We start from the raw sequence: 22,800 nt of genomic DNA, 5'->3' as shown, positions 1-22,800 counted from the left end.
GTGAGTGTTACAGCTCTTAAAGGTGGCACAGAACCAAAGAGTGAGCAACAGCAAGATTTATTGTGAAGAGTGAGAAAACAAAGCTTCCACAGCGTGGAAGGGGACCCGAGCAGGTTGCTGCTGCTGGCTGGGGTGGCCAGCTTTTATTCCCTTATTTGTCCATGTCCATGTCCTGCTGATTGGTCCATTTTACAGAGTGCTGATTGGTCCATTTTACAGAGTGCTGACTGGTCCATTTTATAGAGTGCTGACTGGTGCATTTACCATACTTTAGCTAGACACAGAGCACTGATTGGTGTGTTTTTAGAGTGCTGATTGGTGCATTTACAATTCTTTAGCTAGACACAGAGCACTGATTGGTATGTTTACAATCTTCTAGCTATAAAGAAAAGTTCTCCAAGTCCCCACTCGACCCAGGAAGTCCAGCTGGCTTCACCTCTCAATCCCCCCTCTAAACAGGACACCCCAACTGCTGTTGGGAATTGGGCGATGACTGCTCTAGCTACTTTCTGCTGGATAGGGGTGAAGAAGGGGCCCTGCAGTTGTAGTGTCCTCCAGAGGGGAACTCTTTAGGCCAGTCAAAGGGCCAGCTGGTTGGTCCAGGGGTCCTCGGTAGAAGTTGTTAGTTGAGCTCGTTTGGGGTTCCATTTGTAAGACCATCTGTAGCTTGATGGCCTCAATCCTAGAGGAAACAAATTTGACAAGGAGGTTAAAAATACAGGGCCCGAAGGTGAGTAATAGCAAGATGGCTGTCACAGGACCTAGAAAGGGGAGAAGCCATGTCGCCCAACTCCAGAGGTTGGTATAAGAGTTTGAAAGCCATTGTCTGATTTCAGAAGCCTTTTCCTGTAAATGCCAGGTGGCATCTCTGATTGGTGTATCCCTGACTGGTTAGTGTAAAAAGAACACTCTCCCCCTAAGAAGGTGCAGAGTCTGCCTTTCTCAGCAGTGAGGAGGTCTAGGCCTCAGTGATTTTGGAGAGTCACTGCTGCCAAAGAGTCTATTTGGGATTGTAGAGTAAGGATAGATTTCATTATTTCTTGCAAACTGTCTGAGAAATCCTTTGAGGGTTTGCGGTAGTAGGATAATGAAGCAGATAAACTGACTATTCCAGTTCCTGTAGCAGTAGCCATTCCTAACCCTGTAAGTAGGGGTATTAGTTGTATGGCTCTGTGCTGACAGACTTGAGCTTTGAGGGGCACTGATAGGGTTTGATTTCCTGGGGCAATGTTAATGTTGGGACTTAGGAAGACTAAGGTGCAGGTGCCTGTCCAGTTAGTAGGGAGGCAGATATAGGTTGACGTTCCCCATAAGAAAAATATGCCTTGACTGGGTAGACAGAACCAGTTGTATGTGTTAAAAAGGTATGTGAGTTTGTTGTTTTCATTTTCCCATACTCCTAGAGTACTTGTTAAGGTAGTTCCGGTGAGCGGCTGGAAAGGGGTATTGGGAGCAAACTGAGTGGCTCCCTGTGTTCTATTTTCCCACTGGAGAAAAAACCGTTTTGTATCTACTAGGAACCATTCGAGAGTGTGAGTGAAAGAGGGGATGAGAAGGAATTCACTAGTGGTGGGGGTGCTGCTGCAGGGGGTCGAAGGGTGAATGGTCATGCAGGGAGTATATTTGCCATTAGAAAACCTGGACTGTTTGTTAAGTAGGGAGGAGGTGATGAATCTAAGATCTTGCACTAATCTCCACTGACCGTTTGGTTTTTGTACTCCTAGAATTGGGGTGTTGCAGGGACTGCTGCATTTTCTTACTAAGGCTTGAGCTTTGAAATGTCTAACGATATCCTGTAATCCTTTATGAGCTTCAGGCCTTAAGGGATATTGCCTTTGATAAGGAAAAGTGGTGGGGTGTTTCAGCCTGATTTGGACTGGACAGGCACTTTTTGCGCTTCCGAATTGTCCTTCCAAAGCCCAGACTTCAGGGTTGATTCCCTCCTCAAGCAGTGGACTACAAATGGGTAACTTGTTCCCCATATTCAAGTAGATAATGGCTCCAGTTTGGCTAATATGTCCCTCCCTAATATAAGGGTATAGGACTTTCAGGCATAACAAGAAAGGCATGTGAAAAGAGCAAAGTCTCCCAATTACAACTGAGGAGGTGAGAGAAATACCTGGTTACAGGCTGTCCCAGGATTCCTCAGATGGTAACGGACCTTGAGGACTGTCATCCAGGACAGGAGATTAACACTGAGAAAGCCACTTCACTGTCCAAGAGGAAGTCAACTTCCTGGCCCTCAACAGTTAAACATACCCAGGACTCAGTGAGAGTGATGACATGAGCTGGCGCTTGCCCTGGGCACCCTCAGTCCTGTTGTTGGATCATCTGGTTGGTGGCTTCTGGCCCAGAGAACCTTTGTCCTCTGGGGCAGTGCACCTTCCAGTGATTGCCTCGGCATAGCGGACATGGGCAAGGGGGCGGCTTGTTTCTTGTTGGATAATCTTTTTTAAGGTGTTCTTGCAAACCACACTGGTAACAAGCCCTACTGGGTGATTGGCCTGCTCCATTTTCTGTCCTCTCTGAACCACCAAAGTTTGTTTGTCTGAGGGCCATGACTAAGGCTGCAGCCTTTCTCTGATCTCACTTTTCCTTTTCAGCCTATTCCTCTTGTTCCCTATTATAGAACACCAAGGTTGCCAGGTTTAATAATGCCTCCAGATTTTGTTCAGGGCCCAGGGGTTGCTTTTCAAGCTTTCTCCTGATATCTGCAGCTGATTGGATAATAAACTTATCTTTTAGGATCAATTGACCCTTGAGTGAGTTGGGTGACAGGGGAGTGTATTTTCTTAAGGCCTCCTGTAGCCGCTTGAGGAAGGCAGAAGGATTTTCTTCCTTTCCCTGAGATATGGTGGACATCATTGACTAATTCATGGGCTTTTTCCTAATTCTCCCTAGTCCTTCTAGAACACAGGTGAGCAGATGTTTATGACTCCAGTCTCCAAGATCTGAGTCTAGATCCCAGTGGGGATCCATACTGGGGATGGCTTGCTGACCGCTAGGGAATTTGTCCCTTTCTTCGGCTGTCATTCTATCATTTACTTGACTAAGATACCAGGTATCTCCAAACTCTCGGGCTGCAACTAAAGCCACATTCTCTTCATGAAAGGCCAGGGTTTGAGCTAACAATAGCATGACATCTCTCCAAGTGAGGTTGAAGGTTTGCCCTAGACCCTGTAGGACATCTACATACCTATCAGGATCATCTGAAAACTTTCCCAGGTCTGCCTTGATCTGCTTTAAATCAGAGAGGGAGAAGGGGACATGTACCCAGGTTGGGCCAAATTCCCCTCCCCCTACAGCTTGAAGGGGACATAACCAATAGCCCGGGGGTTTTTGTGGTCCCATAGAGATTTCTTTGCTTGTTTCCTTCCAGGTGGGGGAGATTAGAAGAGGCTTGTCATTAATAGGAAGGGGAGCTATAGGGATGCTAGGATATGGGGGTAAGTTGAGAGGTCCTCTTGTGGGATATAAATTGCAAGCTTTGCATAGCTGTGGATTCTCCTTCAAGGAAAAGAAAGCTTGGACATAAGGTATTTTATTCCATTTGCCTTCCTTCTTACAGAAAAGGTCAAGCTGCAGGATAGTATTGTAATTTATACTTCCTTAGGTGGCCATTTTTCCCTATCAGAGAGAGAATACTGGGGCCAGGCCATAGTGCAGAAAAAAATGAGCCACTTCTTTTTCAGGGTTTGCAGGTCAAATGGGTCCTAATTGTTTAGGATGCATTTCATGGGAACCTGCAACAGTCCTTGGACCCTGCTGATCAGAATAGTTGTGCTCACCAATGCAGCAGCAGAAACCCCTGTTGCCCAAGAACCCGCAATGGTCACTGGACCCTGCCAATCGGAGTAGTTGTGCTCACTGATGCAGCAGCAGAAACTCCTCTTGCCCAAGAACCCGCAATGGTCCCTGGACCCTGCTGATTGGAATAGTTGCATTCACCGACGCAGCAGCAAAAACCCTAATTTTCCTCTTAGACCACAAAGAGGACCGAGGAAGGTCGGATTTTTTGGCCCTTACAGATGCATTCTCGAAAACCTGTTAGAGTCCTGTTAGTATTGGGACCTTACTCCTGTCCTATAAAGATGTTATGCCCCAAAAATGAAGTGGAGGGCCATACCCTGAGGGAGGGAAGGGATCTCCAGGGTTGGAAGAGTGATGCCTTTTGTCCTCACTTCTCATCATATGAATAGGAAGGATATCATTTCTGAGGCTCCCCATATCTTAGCTTCAGGAATAGCTTTTGTTAGACCTGTTAGTCTGAGGAGGGATCCTAAAATTCCAGATTGTCCCCCCCACCAACGGGACTTTGGGAAAAAATTATGTCTCTCTGCCTGGTGAGCCTGGGTGCCTAAAGAAGGCAACAGAGTCCTGAAGTTTATACTAGAAATCATTCTTATAGGATAAATTAGAAAAGCACCAGAGACAGGGAGTGGTTTTTAGAAGCGGGACTAGCCTTGGAGAAGGGAGGCAGGAAGAACTTGTCTGACAGGCATTAGGACCCAGGAGGCAAGGGTCAGGATAGATATGATAGATGGACGAGTCTCACTTGGGTGACATGACTTTGAGAGTTCCACTCATGGCTACAGGGTCAACGAACTTTTTGTCGGGACTCCAGAGCTGAATGGTTTTCCTCTCTGTCAACCCTTGGCTTAGCCCAGAAGTACAGGAAAAGTGTAAGCTGGTTCCAGGCAAACCAACGCTCCCAACTCTGAAGAGTCAGGGGTTGTTAGAGAGTCCTTTCCCAGAAAGCCTGACACCTGCGTCTTTAGTCCAGTGGCTGCACTATTTGCTTTCAACTGGCCGACAGGTGCCCAGTATTTAGCCCCCAAATTCTAAGGAAAAATAGGACAGAATAGCAAGCAAAAGGGGTCCGATGGTACTCATTCCTTGGCAATAGTCCCATCTGGGTTGCCAAGATATGTCCAGAGTTGGTTCCTTCCAGTGGGTTCTTGGTCTTGCTGACTTCAAGAATGAAACCATGGACCTTCATGTAACGGTGAGTGTTACAGCTCTTAAAGGTGGTACAGAACAAAAGAGTGAGCAACAGCAAGATTTACTGTGAACAGCAAAAGAACAAAGCTTCCACAGCATGGAAGGGGACCCAAGCGGGTTGCTGCTGCTGGCTGGGGTGGCCAGCTTTTAGTCCCTTATCTGTCCACTCCCACGTCCTGCTGATTGGTCCATTTTACAGAGTGCTGATTGGTCCATTTTACAGAGTGCTGATTGGTGTATCCTTTAGCTAGACACAGAGTGCTGATTGGTGTGTTTTTACAGAGTGCTGATTGGTGCATTTACAATCCTTTAGCTAGACACAGAGTGCTGATTGGTGTGTTTTTACAGAGTGCTAATTGGTGTGTTTACAATCCTCTAGCTAGACAGAAAAGTTCTCCAAGTCCCCACTCGACCCAGGAAGTCCAGTTGGCTTCACCTCTCAGCAACATCACAGAACAACACGGTACTCATGTGTTTGAGATGGTGCTGGTGTGAAGAAACCAACTGAGCTGCCAGTTCTATAAAAGTCTAGCACATACAATTCTCTAGGGTATATAATACTTGATAATGATAATAAACGACTATGTTACTTGTTTATATATTTACTATAATATACTTTGTATTGCTATTGGATTGGTGCAAAAGTAATTGCATTTTTTTGCCACTAAGGGTAAAAACAGCAATTACTTTTGCACCAACCTAATATTTTAGAATGTGCTCCCTCTACTTATTTTTTAAAAAGTTAACTGTAAAACAGACTTATGCAGGTCTTCAGAAGGTATTCCAAAAGAAGGCATTATTATAGGAGATGACAGCTCCGTGTGTGTTATTGACCCTGAACACCTTCTAGTGGGACAAGGTGCAGAGGTAAAAGGCAATGATATGATGATCCTGACCCTGTGTAAGCCTAGGCTAATGTGGATGTCTGTGTCCTCATTTTAACAAAAAAGTTCAAAAAATTAAAAAAATTCAAAATAGAAAAAGTTTATAGAATAAGGACATAAAGAAAAAATATTTTTGCACAGCTGTACAATGTGTTTGTGTTTTAAACTAAGCCTTACTACAAAAGAGTCCAAAAGGCTAAATAAATAAAAGGTTTAGCCGGGGCGCAGTGGCTCACACCGGTAATCCCAGCAATTTGGGAGGCCAAGGCAGGTGGATAACGAGGTCAGGAGATCGAGACTATGCTGGCTAACACAGTGAAACCCCATCTGTACTAAAAATACAAAAAGAAATTAGCCAGGCGTGGTGGTGGGCGCCTGTAGTCCCAGCTACTCGGGAGGCTGAGGCAGGAGAATGGCATGAACCTGGGTGGTGGGGCTTGCAGTGAGACAAGATCACGCCACTGCACTCCAGCTTGGGTGACAGAGCAAGACTCCGTCTCAAAAAAAATGTATATATAAAAGGTTTATAAAGTAAAACAGTTACAGTAATCTAAGGTTAATTTATTATTGCAGAAAACTATTATTTAATCCATTTAGTGTAGCCTAAGTGTCCAGGTTTTATAAAGTCTACAGGAATGGACAGTAATGTCTTAGGCCTTCACATTCACTCACCCTCACTCACTGACTCACCCAGAGCAACGTATAGTCATTGTAAGTGCTTTATCTAGTGTACCATTTTTAATCTTTTATTCTGTATTTTTACTATACCTTTTCTATGTTTAGATATGTTTCGATGCACAAATACTTACCCTTCTGTTATAATTGCTATGGTATTCAGTGCAGTAACATGCTGTACAGGTTTGTAGCCTGGGAGCAATAGACTATACTGTCTAGCCTGGATGTATAGTAGGCTATACCAGCTAGGTTTGTGTAAGCATAGTCTATGATGTTTGTACAATGACAAAATCACCTACCGATGCATTTCTTAGAACATACCCCTGTCATTAAGCAACACATAACCTTACAAAGACTTGAGAAAAAAAAATCTTTAGGTGAACTCCAACAGTCCCCTGTAATTATTATTTGTGCCTGTCCTCCTGAATTGCAAGCCCTGAGACGGCACAGATGACATAACATTCACCTTTGTGCCTCTAACATTCATGACACCAACATGAATCTCAATGAATGTTTGTCGACTTGAAATAGCAGGAACACTGGTGAGTGAAGACTGTGGAGACCGCAGGCCTGCAATCATCTAGGAACATACAGAGAAGAATGAAGCAAGTCAAATTATTGTAAAGGAGCCAGATCAGGTGGCAAACATCCATGTGGCTCTTCTACAGAACTGTGAAGAAGGCCAGGAGGCCCTCCGTCCTTTAGGGGCATGTGAAGCTGGCCCCGGGAAGGTCAGAGCCACCAAACATTTTCGGCCCCTGTTTAATCAAAACATAAACATCGAAATGGAGACTGATTTCAACAAATACTGAAATGGGAAAAAAGTGGGAATACATCTACTACTATTCACTTTTTGGTTTTACTTTTAATTTACTTTTCAAAAAAATTTATTATTAAAATATACAAAAGTATGCAGTGAAGTTTCCCACTCCCTTACCTATTCATTCATTGAACGCATATTGGAGTGTCTACTGTGTGTACTATTGTTGGTGCTTGGGACATACCAGGGAATAAAACAGACAAAAGCAATAGTCCTCATGGCCTTCACATTCAACTGGGCAGCTAGCCAAGGAAATCCTCTTTGAGAAGGGAAGATTTTTCCAAAGGCTAAAAGAAGTGAAAGAAATTAGCCAAGAAAGTATCTTTCCCAACAACCTCTATATTTAGATGTTTCTGAGTCCTCCCAGGGTTTCTTTATGGACTTGTCCACAAATTCAAACATATATTCTTATTTTCCCTTATTTTCAATTTGAAAGACTGTATATTATATAGATCTTGCTTTTCTCATTTAATGTATCTTAGAGCTTTTTATCCAATAACTTTATCAGAAAGTTTATGTATTTATTTATTTTTGTATTCCTGCATAACCTATTTGGGTAGCTATGCAGTAATTCATTTCACCTTTTCCATATGATAGAATTTAGGTTGTTTTCATTATTTCGAGAAATGTTGTAATGCCTAACTGTGTATAAATATCATTTAAATCCCTTGGATAACTTCCCAGAAGAGGAATTTCTTGGTCAAAGACATATGAATAAATCATTTTGACAAATATTGCCAAATTGCCTTCTGTGGGGTTTTACTAATGTCTGTCTCCCCAAAGCAATGGAGAGTTCCTGTTTTCTCACAGGTTGCCAATGGACTATGATGTCAAACAAAAATTTGTGGGGTTTCTAGCCATTATGATTAGAAAAAAAATGATAATCCCATGTAATTTTAAATTTTCATTTGTCTTATTTTGAATAACAGTCAACAGTTTTCATGTATTTAAAAGCCATTTTTATTTCTTTTCCAATAAACTTTTACTATTTTTTCCCAATATAACTGGGCAAGCAATTGGGAAGTTGGTGTTTTTCTCATCAATATCTATGTGCTTTCTATATACGATAGAGATTATTCTGTTTTATGAATTATAAATTTTTTTTCCTGTGTGTTATCTTTTGACTTTTTAAAATAATTTTTTTTGCCTTACAGATTTTTAAGACATAGTAACATTTACCTTTTTTTATGGCTTCTGGATTTTTAGTCATATTTTAAAAGATTATACACACCCCAAATTTAAAAAGCAATTTTATCATTTTCTTCTAGTACGTTTATGATTTCAGATTTTACATTTAAGTCTTTGATCTATTTAGAATGTATTCTCATATACGATGTGAAAGATGAATCCAACTATTCCCCTAGGTGGCTCTCTGGCTTTTGTCTGTGACCATTTTTTGAGTGGTTTATTTTCCCTACTGATTTCTGATGACACCCCTATAACATATGATGTTATTAGTATGTCATTGGCTTTATTTATTTCCTATCTTGTTCTATTTTCTGTTTGTCTGTTCATATGTCGATACAATACTATTTAATATTTTAGCTTTCTTCCTTTTAAATGTTTTCTTGACTATTTTTGGTTGTTTCATTTTTTTATACAACCTTTAGTATCAGTTTGTCTCTTTCTAAAGAAAGAAAAAATTGATACTTTTCATTGGAATAAAGTTAAACTTACCACAGAGAGAAATCGTGTTTCAACTATGTAGAATTCTCCTATCCAAGATTATGGCTTTATCTTTTCTTTGTTTGATTGAATTTAGTATCTTTCAAAGTATTCTTCATATAGTTTTTGAATATTTTCTAGTGAGTTCATTCATAGGTATTTTATTTTTATTGCTGATATTGTAAATGGTTCATTCCTTTCATTCTATCTTCTAAATGATTTTGTGAAATATATGAATGATATTTTCTACATTCTCCTTTTCTACCCTACTATTCAGCTAAATTCTCTTTTTTAATTTTAATTTTTTGGTTTATTCTTTTGGCTTTAGTTTTTTTAGAGTGTCTTGGGTTGATATTATACTCTGAAAAAAAGTATTCATCATTGAATGAGTTAAATTTTTCTGGACTAGCCATTTAAATAAGTTCCTATGGGGAAGGAAGAAGGACCAGAGTAGCTTCCAGGTGTCAAACTCTAAATAACCTTCCAATGCAACCACACAGACAGCTTTTCTTCAAAGATGGCACATCCATGTCATGCATTGTGTGATTTTACTGCCTCTGCATCTTCAAATCCACTGCTTTTCAAAGTTGAAGTCCAGGAGAATTTTTATTCGAGTCTTGCCACCAGATTTCTTCACTCACTGTAGCAAACAAGCCATGTAGCTTTTTCACTAGAGGGTGGACCTCTTCCTCTTAGAAAATGTGTTTTTGCAAAATCCATCACTTCCAGGACTTCTAAGTATTCCTTTTGACTTCCTTCTAGATGAAATCTAACCAGGTCTCAGTTAGTTTTAGTGGTCATTGTTAGAATCTGCAGATTATAGTTTTAGTGGTCGTTGTTAGAGTCTGCAGATTATCTGTGTCCTATTTTACTGAAATTGGAATTTGAGAGTTTTTAAAAATTCTACTTATTACCTTTGGATGGTTTCCAGAAAAGGAGAGAAATCTGGTATACAAATCGATGTTTAATGGGTTATCTCAACTACTTTTCAAAATGAACTGAAAGTAATACTTCTAGCACAATCAGTTTCAGGATTGGGAGTAGATTGTAACCAGATATGAAATATACATGTTTATGCACGAGCTGCATGAGTGTGGCGTAATTATGATTTGCCATTTCCTTCTGGTTTTCTAAACTTTCTATTTCTATCATGACTCCTTCTCCCTCGATACACACATATAAACACACACACGAGTGTGTAGAAAAGGATGTGTACAAAAATATCCAACACTGGGCCGGGCGCAGTGGCTCACGCCTGTAATCCGAGCACTTTGGGAGGCCGAGGTGGGCGGATCATGAGGTCAGGAGATCAAGACCGTCCTGGCTAACATGGTGAAACCCCGTCTCTACTAAAAAAAATACAAAAAATTAGCCAGGCGTGGTGGCAGGCGCCTGTAGTCCCAGCTACTTGGGAGGCTGAGGCAGAAGAATGGCATGAACCCAGGAGGCAGAGCTTGCAGTGAGCCGAGATGTGCCACTGCACTCCAGCCTGGGTGACAGAGCGAGACTCCATCTCAAAAATAAGTAAATAAATAAATATTTTTAAAAAAATCCAACACTGTACTATAAACAGTTAAAATAAGTGAGAACTACAAATCTTTCTTGGATTTGGCAATGACTTTCTGTATGACTTTGACTAAATTGAGTTTATAGGCAGAAACCAGAATTTTTAATGGAGTGAGTTGAAGGGTGAGCAGGAGGTGATAAATTGAGGAATGTAGACTACTTTTGCAAGACTCTTGGCTATTAAGGAAAGGAAAATTTTACGGAATCAAATAGAAAGTCACTGCTGAGAAACTCTATATTTAGATCCCTGTAAGAAGCTTGTTTAGGGAGTGATGTCACAAGCTTGTAAAGTTCTGCCCTTCAAAGTGGGGGTGGGGAGCAAGGAGGAAGGAAGGAATTTGTGTTAGAGCACAGTTCTCAACAGCCCTGACCCTGGAGCCAGAGTGCCTGGGTTTGATCCCTCCGTAACTCTTCTCTCTCTCTCTCTCTCTCTCTCTCTCTATACACACACACACACACACACACACACATATATACACACACACACACATATATACACACACACATATATATATACACATATATATATACACATATATACACACATATATATATATATACATATATATATTTTTTTTTTTTGACAGAGTCTCTCTCTGTCATCCAGGCTGGAGTGCAGTGGCACAATCTCCTGCTTTCCGCAACCTCCACCTCCCGGGTTCAAGCAGTTCTCCTACCTCAGCCTCCCAGGTAGCTGGCATTATAGGCTCCCACCACCATGCCTGGCTAATTTTTGTATTTTTAGTAGAGAGGGGGTTTCACCATGTTGGCCATGGCTGGTCTTGAACTCCTGACCTCAGGTGATCCACCCGCCTCAGCCTCCCAAAGTGCTGGGATTACAGGCGTGAGCCACTGCGCCTGGCCCCTCTGTAACTCTTGTTGGCATATGACTTGGCATGACTTAGTCATTCTGATCCTAAATGATGCCCTAATCTATGTAATAGCTTAGATCTTTTTCCTTAGCTTCAATATCTGTATACTGGATAATTTCCCGTGGATGTCCTACAGGTACCTCTGAGTCAATATGTCCAAAATGTGATCTAATATTTTGTCTAATCCCCAAGCTTGCCCCTACCCTTTGTATGTTTATTCTTTATGACTAAAACCACCATTTACCTAGAAAACCAGGCCAGGATGCACATACTCATCCCAAATGCCTTCATTTCTTTCATATCTGACATCTAACTGTGAATAGTTCATATCAATCCTCTCTTAGTTTCACCTGCAGGACTTATGTCCTCCTTTCTAACTTTACTGCTACAATTTTAGAGCAGGTTCTAATTATCTCCTAGCCAGGTTGTTGCTATCACTTCCTAATTCTTATCTCAGCTTCTACTCTAGCCCACACACCATTCCTGAATCAAACTCTACACCATCAGCAAAGTGAGTTTATTAAAATTCTATGCTCATCCTGCCATTCTGCAGGTGAAAACCTACATTTCTTGTCAGGGTATTCATGTTTCTCAACAATCTAATCCTAGCTGTGTGACTCTCCATCCTCAAACCACACTGTATGTCCTTCCTCAGTCTCCATTGCAGATAGACAAAATAAAAGAAGGCACAATTCCACCCCCAACACCCTATTCTACAGAAAAGGAAGCATTCCTCCTAAGAGGAGAACTTCCCTTGTTTAGAAAAAGATTTTAAGAAGTCTTTTGAATATGCAGGAGCAAGGGCAGCAAGTCTGGTGGGGAATAAGGAGGTTAAGGGGCTAGTGCAGAAGTCCTGAAGCAGGTGCCAACTTGGAGATCAGTATGACTGGGGCAGGACAAATAATGGGGTAGAGGAGGTGACAGCAGAGGTAGTCAGGAAGCTAACAAGGGGAGGGAGTTGTAGGATTTTACATTATGAGGGTTTTGGCCTTTACTTGAAATGAAAGCCATAGAAAGGTTTTGAACAAATAATCTGATCTGACAATGTTTTACATAATCTGGCTAATTTTGAAAGCATCCTGTCTGGATAAGAGTGGAAGCAGGGAGACTAGTTAAGTAGACTGTGCAATAATCCATGCAAGGCTTGATGTGCCTTGAGCCATGGACGGCCAGGGTGGGTGCGGTGGAAGACGGTTAATGGTGGTAAAGATGGTGAGAAGCATTTCAAGGTAGATCCAGGATATAGTGGACTGTATGTGAGATACGTTAGAAAAAAAGGAGTCAAATATTTTTTCAAGATTTTTGGCCTGAGCAATGGGCAGAACAAAGTTGACTCCAGGCTGAAAAGGAGAATGCTATGAAAAGCTCAAGCTGGAAAGAAGATTGAGAGTTCACTTTTTTGCACATTAGGGTTGAGCTAGACATTCGACAGATATCCTACAGAGATACCTAGCAAGTTGTTTAGTATACAAGCCTGAAGTATAAGGGACAGGTCAGATTGGGGATACATGTGTGGGAATTGTCATCATAAGATGGTATTTAAAGCCTGACCCCACCAAGGAAGGGAGTACAGATTGAGCAATGAAGAAAACCCAGGCTAAGCCCTGCACACTCCAATGTTAAGAAGTTGAAGAGAGCAAGTAACGACAAAGGAGGCTGAGAAGGAGCATCCAGTGATGTAGGAAGAAAGCCAGAGAGAGAGTTTTGACCCAGAAACCAAGTGAAGAAAACACTTATAGAAAAGGTGAGTGTTCCCGCATGTTCTCACTCATAAGTGGGAGTTTAACAATGAGAACACATGGACACAGGGAGAGGAACATCACACACTGGGGCCTGTTGGGGGGTGGGGGGCTAGGGGATGGATAACATTAGGAGAAATACCTAATGTAGGTGACGGGTTGATGGGTGCAGCAAACAACCATGGCACATGTATACCTATGTAACAAAACTGCATGCTCTGCACATGTACCCCAGAACTTAAAATATAATAAAAAAATAAAAGGTGAGTGTTCTAATGTGTCCAATACTGCTGATAGGACAAGTAAATTTAGGACCAATAATTGATCATTAGATTTAGCAATGTGGAAGGTATTGCTGATAGAACAAAAGGAATTTTAGTGAATCATGAAGGTAAAACGTGTTTGGACTGGGTTCAAGAGGAAATGGGAGAAAAAAACTGAAGTGGGCAGTACACACAATTCTTCCTAGGAGTTTGCTGCTGTGGGGTGGGGGGAGAGGAATGGGATGGACCATGGGGTCAAGGGAGTGTATTTTTTAAGATGAAAGAAATTGCAGTATTTTTGTCTGATGGAAAAGATACAGAGAGGTTGAAATTGTGATGAAAGAGAGCAAAAAATACCTAATACAGCAGTATCATGACGGGGTGAGAGGATGTGCCAATAGAGATGATGGCCTTCATCAGAGATCTGACCACTCATTCATAACATCAGGGCCAAAGGCAGGGTGCATGGACACATGCAGGAAGGCGGGTAGACTTCAGAGTGGGAGTTCAAGGGTACTCTTGGCTCTATGTCAAATGGACAGCAAACTCACTAGCTGGAGTGACGATGGTGGAAGAAGCATTGACCATTTAGAGAAAGGAAAACATTAAATAGTCACTCAGGACACTGGAAGAATGAAGGGACAAGGGAAATACAGCAGAGAGCTGAGCAGCGTCTGAGTTGGAGGTCAAAAATTGTAAAGTGAGACAGCAAATTTCCATGTGTTTCTCTAGTCACATTCAGCTGTGTGTGTGGGCATGAAGGATGTGGTACCACATGGCTGTGTTTTGCTGTGCAACTCAATGAGAAAAGAAGTCAGAAGTCAGGGTAGCTTAGGTTTAAGGTGTTCCTCAGTATTATGAGATACACGTTTAAGTTAGTGCAGTGTGGAGTTAATTGGGCATTAATTGAACCAACTTAGTGTTACTAACGTAGCGAAGGCTTAGCAACTGCTACTCAAAGAGAAGTGAGTTTGAATCATAATTGCAAGACCAGTTTCTGAGGCACCATTTTTCAGATTAAATTAGGTTTGCCAGGCGATTATGTGTTCATTTCCTGAATTAAGTTAATGTGAGTATCGTTTACTAGACCATGGGATCCTGTGGCATTTGTTCCCTGAAATGTTCTTTAGGCTCTGACAATGTATGTAAATTGCTATTGTTTATAACATAAAAGTTTAAATGCATTATTCATACTGAAGTTTAGTATGTTGTCTATGAATCTAGGTCATTTATTTACAAAGTGGCATCATTACCCTCAATAATAGTATAAATAACAATATTAACAGCTTCCCTGTGATGCTCCTGTATGGTGTATTAAGCACCAGGCTAATGTCGTCACAGACTTGGGCTCATATAAACCTGATAGCTACATGTTGCCAGGAGGAGGTTAATGTTACTACTATTTTCAGACAAGTCCATCAACTATCAGAGAAGTTAAATAACTCTTCCAAGGGTAGACACCTTCTAGAAGAATATCCAGAATGCAAAATCAATCTTCCTGAACCCACATCGTGTTACACTCTTGAAACCTGCAAGTCAAGTGTCTGCTAGACCCACAGCACTCCAGCAGCTGGAACCATGGTTCTCAACCCTGATGCTATGCTTAGATCAAGCTGGTGCCAGGATCCCACGCAGGACTCGTCTCCAGAGACAGCATTTTACCATCTGTAGTTTTGAAAGTGCCACAAGTGATCCTAATGTGATTTAAGATCTCAAATTCTCAGTGATCCCCAGTGATTGGAAACCGCTGAGCTCTATATTCCACAAGGCTCCAGGAGAGAGTCTGTGTGCAACACTCCCAAGTAATTGAGACCTCATCTGACCTTATCCACCAGGCGGAGAGAAACCTTTTACACATAACCTTAAAAGCCACACCATAAATTACCTTAAAATAAAACACTAAAAATAAGTTTTCCCTTGCAGCCTCCAGTCTCTACAGGTGACCATACATGACCTTCCTACCTGAAGACTCACCCCTGTCCTTGGTCAAAGAGAATTTAAGGAGTCTGTTTGCTAACTCCCATGACTCAACATTAAAATATTAATAGTAACCGCATATCAAGAATTAACATCTGCCAGGCATGGAGCTAAGTGCTTTACACGTGTTAACTTATTTAATCTTCACACAGGCCCTGTGAGCTAGGTGCTGTGCTAATACTCATTTTACAGAGGAAGAAACAGAACCTTAGAGAAGTTAAATAATACACCCCGGGTCACTGTGCTAACCAGCAGAGCCTGGATTTTCACCTGGTTCTGCCTGACCACGTGGTCCAGGTTCCTGATTAATCTTGCTACTTAACAGCTCCACATGCAAGTCCCAGAGATTCCCCAACTCAAAATGAAAACTTTTCCCTCTCACCACAAATCCTGCTCTTCCACTGCCCTCTCCCTGCTGTCACTTAACTCAGAAGCTTCTGGATCACTCCTCACTGCCCTCACTCATGGCGACTTGTCAGTTTCTATGTCATTTTGGTGTTATTCTCAATGGCTCTCAGATCTCTTCTTTCAGACCTTCATTTGTTTCTTTCCAAGATTATTTTAGTAATCCCTATACATAATCTTCCTATCCTAGTCTTATCTTTCTCAAATCCAAACTTTTTTTTGCTGGTTCTAGATTGATCATTTGATAACACAAATTGATACCACATCCAGGCTTAAGATCCTTGAGGGATTCAATGAGCCCTACTTGATAAAGCACCGATTTCTTAGCAAGATCCTCACAAAATAGCTCCAACTTACCTCCTTAGAGGTATCTCTTACCACTCTCTGGCCCCTTGTCCTTACCCCAAAAACACTATGTTCTCCAAAGGTCATAAACTGGGAGCACACAAGCAGGATCCAACCCAAAGACATGCTACGTTGTTTTGGTTCACCCAATACCAGTGTGTGTGTGCACACAAGTCTTATCATTTAAGGAATGGGAGCACTCAAGCGAAAATACAGATCTCTTACTTCTTTGAAACATTATTTTATAAGTTGTCCACAATTCTCACCACACCCTATTGTGGCTCCAACCCAACTCACTTCGCATCTTTAAGTGACCTGCCTGACATTTGAGTTTGTGATGCCTACTGTAGACCATTAGAAAGTCTCTAGGTATACCAGATATCTTCATGCCTTTGTAACTTTTTTTGTGATATTTCTAATGGAGCTCTCTCCTAACTATTAAAGGTAGTTGTATGTATGTGTTCTCCTGGCTAGATTGGGAAAAATCATGAAAGTAGATTCTCTTTTGTTCATCTTTATACCCTATCCCACATTGTTTACCATCAGTCTTCACCCATTGTATACATTCCACGAACATTGAGCATGGTAAATTCCACTGCAATAAGAAGCTCTTTTTTACTCTATTAAAGTATTTTCATGACCAACTGTGTGAAACTAAGCAAGTTACCAGTTTACCAAACAAATAAGTCCAAACAAGTAAGGGACTTATTTGTTTAAGGACCTCACATAAAAAGGATTAATAAAATTATTCTTTCTCTAAAAATATTAGCAAAGAGAATTCAACAACACATCAAAAAGATTACACATCATGATCAAGTGGGATTAATCTCTGGCATTCAAGGCTGGTTAAACATGCAAATCAAAGATACATCACATTAACAGAATGAACAATACCACAGTATTGTCTCAATTGACGCAGAAAAAGCATTTGACAAAGCTCATGATCTTTTCTTGATAAAAATTCTTAACAGTTTAAGTATAGAAGGAAAGTTTCTCAACATAATAATGGCCGTTTAAGAAAAATCCACAGCTGGCCGGGCACGGTGGCTCACACCTGTAATCCCAGCACTTTGGGAGGGGAGGTGGGTGGGTCACGAGGTCAGGAGATCGAGACCATCCCGGCTAACACGGTGAAACCCCATCCCTACTAAAAATATAAAAAATCAGCTGGGCATAGTGGCGGGCACCTGTAGTCCCAGCTACTTGGGAGGCTGAGGCAGGAGAATGGCGTGAACCTGGGAGGCGGAGCTTGCAGTGAGCCGAGATCGCTCCACTGCACTCCAGCCTGGGCAACAGAGCGAGACTCCATCAAAAAAAAAAAAAAAAAGAAAGAAAAAGAAAAATCCACAGCTAACATTGTAATCAACAAGGAACAAGTGAAAGCTTTTCCACTAAGATCCAGTACAAGGCACGGATGCCCACTGTCACCACTTCTATTCAACATAGTACTGAAAGTACTAGCAAGAACAATCAGACAAGAAAAAAAAAAAAGGAAAAGGCACTCAAATTTAAAAAGAAGTAATCTCTGTTTGCAGATGATATTATCCTATAGGTAGAAAACCACCAAAGTTTCGTATAAAAAAACTGTTAGAACTAATAAATGAATTCAGTAGTTGCAGAATACAAAATCAGCATATAAAAATTTTTAGGTATCTATACACAAATAACCTAGCTGAAAAAGAAATCAAGAAAAACAATCCCACTTATGATAGCATAAAAATACGTGAAATAAATTTAAACAAAGCAGGTGTAAGATTTTTACAATGAAAACTATAAAACACTGATAAAAGAAATTGAAGAATACACAGCTAAGTGTAAAGATATCCCATGTTCACAGACCAGAAGAAGTAGGATTGTTAAAATGTCCATACTATCCCAAGAATAATTCAATGCAATCAGTTTTAAAATTCCAATGACATTATTCACAGATTCAATGCAATCAGTTTTAAAATTCCAATGACATTATTCACAGAAGTGGACACAACAATCCTAATATATATATATATATATATATATATATATATATATATATATATATATATTTTGAGATGGAGTCTCACTCTATCACCCAGGCTGGAGTGCAGTGGCACAATCTCGGCTCACTGCAAACTCCACCTCCCGGGTTCACGCCATTCTCCTGCCTCAGCCTCCTGAGTAGCTGGGACTACAGGTGCCTGTCACCATGCCCAGCTAATTTTTTGTATTTTTAGTTGAGATGGGGTTTCACCATGTTAGCCAGGATAGTCTCAATCTCCTGACCTCGTGATCCGCCTGCCTTGGCCTCCCAAAGTGCTGGGATTACAGGCATGAGCCTCTGCGCCTGGCCAACAATCCTAATATTTTTAAGGAACCATAAAAAAAAAAAAAACCCAAACAGCCAAAGCTATACTGAGAAAGAAAAACAAAGTTGGAGGCATCACACTTCCTGAATAAGAATTATACCACAAGGCTATAGTAATCAAAACAGTATGGTATTGGCATAAAACAGAAACACAGACCAAAAAAACAGAATAGAGAGCTCAGAAATAAACATGAATATATACAGCCAACAAATTTTTGACAAGGGCATCAAGAAGACACAATGGGGAAAGGGTAGTCTCTTTAATAAATGGTGCTGGGAAAGTTGGATTTCCACATGCAAAAGAATAAAATTGGACCCTTATCTTATACCATACACAAAAACCAACTGAAAGTGGATGAAAGACCTAAATGTAAGACCTAAAAGCATAAAATTCCTAGAAGTGAACATAGGAATAAAGCACCTGGACATTGACTGGCCTTGGCAATGATTTTTTAAATATATTATACTAAAAGCTCAGGCTACAAAATCAAACATAAATAAATGGAACTATATCAAACTAAAAAGCTGCACAGCAAAGGAAACAACAAAACAAAAGGGCAACCTATGAATTGGGAAAAATATCTGTTAAAAAATCTGTAAATTACATATCTGATAAAGAGTTAAGTATTTTAAAAGTATAAATAAAACACAAGTTAATAGCAGAAAGACAAATAACTTCATTAAAAAATAGACAAAGGACCTAAAGAAATATTTATCCAAAGAAAATATAAAAATGGACAGTAGGTATATGAAAATGTGCTCAACATCAATAATCATCCAGGAGATGCAAACCAAAACCACTATGAGATATCACTTCATATCCATTAGGATGACTATTATTGAAAAGTCAAGAGATAATAGATGTTGGCAATGATGTGGAGAAAAGTACATTGTTGGTGAAAATGTAGGGTGTTGCAGTCATTATGGAAAACAGTATGGAGGTTCCTAAAGAAATTAAAAATAGAACTATATATGATCCCACAATCCCTCTTTTGAGCCTATACCCAAAGGGAATGAAATCACTACCTCATAAAGATATCTGCAATCCCATATTTATAGTGGTATTTTTCACAATACCCAAAATATGGATACAACATACATGTCTGTAGATGGATAAATGGATAAAGAAAATGTGGAATACGTATATATGTGTGTATGCATATATATAACATATAATATACATATTATATAGATGTATGTGTGTATATATATGTGTGTGTATATGTATATGTGTGTGTCTATATATAAAGAAAGAATGGAATATTATTCAGCCAGAAAAAAGAATGGCATCCTGCTATTTGGCACAACATGGATGGACAAGAAGGACATTTTGTTAAGCAAAATAAGCCAGACACAGAAAGAAAAATCTTGCATGATTTTTTTTAAATGGTCAAATATATAGAGTATAAAATAGTGGTTACAAGAGTTGGGTTGGGGGATGAAATGGGAAAACATAGGTCAACGGATACAATGTAGCAGATATGTAGGATTAACAAATCTAGAGATTTAATGTACAACAGAGCACTATAGTTAATAAAAGTGCATTAGAAATTTTAAAGTAGATTTTAGCTGCTCTTATCAAAGAAGCAACTATGTGAGATGATAAATATGTTACCTTGCTTTCTTATAGTAATTATTTTGCTATTTATTATACATGTATTCCATAAAATCATGTTGTAAACTTCAAATATACACAATAAAACAACTTAAAAAAGCAGCTATTGTGGCCTGGTGTGGTGGCTCACGTCTGTAATCCCAGCACTTTGGGAGGCCCAGGCAGCTGGATCACCTGAGATCAGGAGTTTGAGACCAGCCTGGCCAATATGGCAAAACCCCGTCACTACTAAAAATACAAAATTTGCCAGGTGTGGTGGAGCATGCCTGTAATCCCAGCTACTCAGGAGGCTGAGGCAGGAGAATCACTTGAACCCAGGGGGCGGAGGTTGCAGTGAGCCAAGACCATGGCACTTCACTTTAGCCTGGGCAAAAGAGTGAAACTCCATCTCAAAAAAAAAAAAAAGCGATTGTTTCATATAGCTTTGAGCAAATGTAGGTTCCTAAAGTCTCTTTAATCAGATTATACAGCTGGCTATGAGGGTTGGCTCTACCTAACTTCTAAGTGTATCATGCAGAAAAATATATAAATACCTCTCCTTCCTCTTTCTACTATTCATATGATCAAAAAATAACAAATACTATTTTCAAGATACTTTCTCACTTATGACAGATTTCTTAGGCGATAATGATTTCATTAATCAAGTCTGCATCTTCACAAACAGTTTCAAATCTCAAGGTTTCCTAGGAAGCTCCCATTGTAAAACACTTAATTCATTTTATTTTTGTCTTTGAGGTTTTATTTTCATTTCTAACATAAATGAAACAGGAAAATCTAGAACTCCCAAGAATTTGAATTTCGATTGAGACAATGAACGTAACATTTCTATAGTAATCAAAGATGTATGGGAGGTAGCATACAGACCTTGCTTTAGGGAAGAAAGGCCCAAAGCACGCGTGAGGAGGAAAACGATTTTACACTCTCTTCTGTAGAGTGATGAATGAAGGACTGCAGTTGCCATGGAGGCTAAATCTCAGAAGGAATGACTAGGTTCTTTTAGAAGCTGCTCCTGTTTTTCAGCCAAGACCATCTGCTGACATCCCCAAACCCCAGTAGCTGACTGCAATGCCGGTTAATACGTGAAAGACTGTTAACATTTGCTGTTTCCCTTTCTTCTCCCTCTATCAGGACTGAATCTTGGGCAGGTGTGGACAGGCAAGCAGGAAAATCCCGTTGAAAGCTATAAATTATCCTGATTCTGGGCTAAGCGTATGGGTGTCTTAGAGGAACTCTATTTTTTCCTAAGACCTTCCAAGTGGGATGAAGAGATTCTGATAAGAACCAAACAGGCTGCAGTGAATCTGCATTGCTGGGAGGAATGCCAGAAATTTCAGGCTCAGATTGAAATCTTTGTTTGTAATAGTTTTCTTTCCTTGTGATTCAATTTCCTCTTAATTAATCAAGAGGGATTTTTTTTTTCTCCGCATTTCTGGCCCTCAGTTAATGTTATCAGATGCCGTTGAACTCTGGAAACACCTCTGACCGATTTGTAGATTAAGTATTAAATCACTTCCCAATTTTTTTTATCCTAAGAGGTAAATAACCCACATGATGAAAAACGAATAGCAGCCGGGCGCGGTGGCTCACGCCTGTAATCCCAGCACTTTGGGAGGCCGAGGCAGGAGGATCACGAGGCCAGGAGATCAAGACCATCCTGGCTAACATGGTGAAACCCTGTCTCTGCTAAAAATACAAAAAAATTAGCCGGGCGTGGTGGCGGGCTCCTGTAGTCCCAGCTACTTGGGAGGCTGAGGCAGGAGAATGGTGTGAACCTGGGAGGCGGAGCTTGCAGTGAGCCGAGATTGCGCCACTGCACTCCAGCCTCGGCGACAGAGCGAGACTCCGTCTCAAACAAAAAAACAAAACAACAACAACAACAAAAAACTAATACCAACCTTTTTCCAAAATAAATGTCTCACTCTCTGAAATAATTAACTTTTATACCTTTTTGTGCTCTTCAACAGCAGTTTTCAATCAGTATGGTTACTTGCATGCAAGACTGAAGGAAAGGATATAGTTTTAAAGCCAACAGACCTGTTGAATGAAAAAAAATTCCGTCTTACTTTAAGAAATTATTCATTGCTGAGCCCTGGACATTTCTATCTTGTTTAATACACTGCATAGATGTTTCTCTTTCTGTCCACATGCTTGTCTTTCCAGTCCTTTTAAAAAAATATTATATTTCAGTCTCTCTTGTGAGAGTTGAAAAACTGTCTTTGCCTACATGAACATAAAGTCCTGCTAAGGAAGATTGTGTTACTAAAAACAAAGGGGGCCAGACGTGGGGGCTCACATCTGTCATCCCAGCACTTTGGGAGGCCAAGGTGGGAAGACTGCACAATCTCAGGAGTTTAAGACCAGCCTGGGCAACATAGCGAGACCCCGTCTATATAAAACAAAAACAAAAACAATTAGCTAGGCATGGTGGCTCATGCCTGTATTCCCAGCTGCTTGGGAGACTGAGGCAGGAGGACTGATTGAGCACAGGAGGTCAAGGCTGCAGTGAGCCATCATCACACCACTGCACTCCAGCCTGGGGACACAGCAAGACCTTATCTCAAAAAACAAAACAAAACAACAACCACAAACCAAACGGTAAGGGTAGGCGGGATAGGGATAAGAAGTGAGCTAC

The 22,800-nt window shown here is 40.6% G+C and overlaps 1 long non-coding RNA gene across 1 annotated transcript; it reads right to left on the bottom strand.

Annotated features, from left to right (window-relative positions):
• Positions 1-41: 41 nt before the first annotated feature.
• On the bottom strand, positions 42-22,203 carry LOC129135753 (uncharacterized). Its single transcript, XR_008536801.2, has 2 exons — positions 22,113-22,203; positions 42-682 (listed from the first exon to the last, which is right to left on the bottom strand). It is a non-coding gene; the product is annotated as an uncharacterized LOC129135753 (long non-coding RNA).
• Between the last annotated feature and the right edge of the window lie 597 nt (positions 22,204-22,800).

This window comes from Pan troglodytes, chromosome 7, assembly GCF_028858775.2.
Source record: "Pan troglodytes isolate AG18354 chromosome 7, NHGRI_mPanTro3-v2.0_pri, whole genome shotgun sequence".
NCBI lineage: Eukaryota > Metazoa > Chordata > Mammalia > Primates > Hominidae > Pan > Pan troglodytes.
The sequence above is the reverse complement of the archived record's forward strand: the minus strand, read 5'-3'. Positions and strand labels throughout refer to the sequence as shown.